Source organism: Plasmopara halstedii (genome assembly GCF_900000015.1).
Source record: "Plasmopara halstedii genome assembly, contig: Scaffold_1823, whole genome shotgun sequence".
In the NCBI taxonomy this organism is placed as follows: Eukaryota; Oomycota; class Peronosporomycetes; order Peronosporales; family Peronosporaceae; genus Plasmopara; species Plasmopara halstedii.
This window is the reverse complement of record NW_020188732.1, coordinates 1,560-1,949: the sequence shown is the minus strand read 5'-3', so window position 1 is coordinate 1,949 and position 390 is coordinate 1,560.

The window sequence follows — 390 nt, the reverse complement described above, 5'->3', positions numbered from 1 at the left end:
ACCTCCGGTAAGAGAGGGCATCGAGCATGAAATTCAGCTCAAACCAGGAACTCAACCTATTTCAGTAAAGCAATGGCGTTCAAAGTCCTATCAACGCAAGACGATCCAAGAGTGGACCAAAGAGATGGTTCAAGCGGGCATCATTCGGCCCAGCACGTCTGCGTTTTCGGCACCAACCTTCTGTGTTAAGAAGCCGGTTGGATGGTATATCGTGCGTGACTATCGTCAGCTCAACTTAGCGACGATTTTGCCGGCTATTCCGATGCCGCGCAAGGAGGACACATTCGACGCTATGGCCGGAAGTCATTGGTTTTCGTGCATGAACCTATTGTGGGGTTACTGTCAAGTTAAACTACGGGAATCAGATATACCGTTTACTGCTTTTTCATT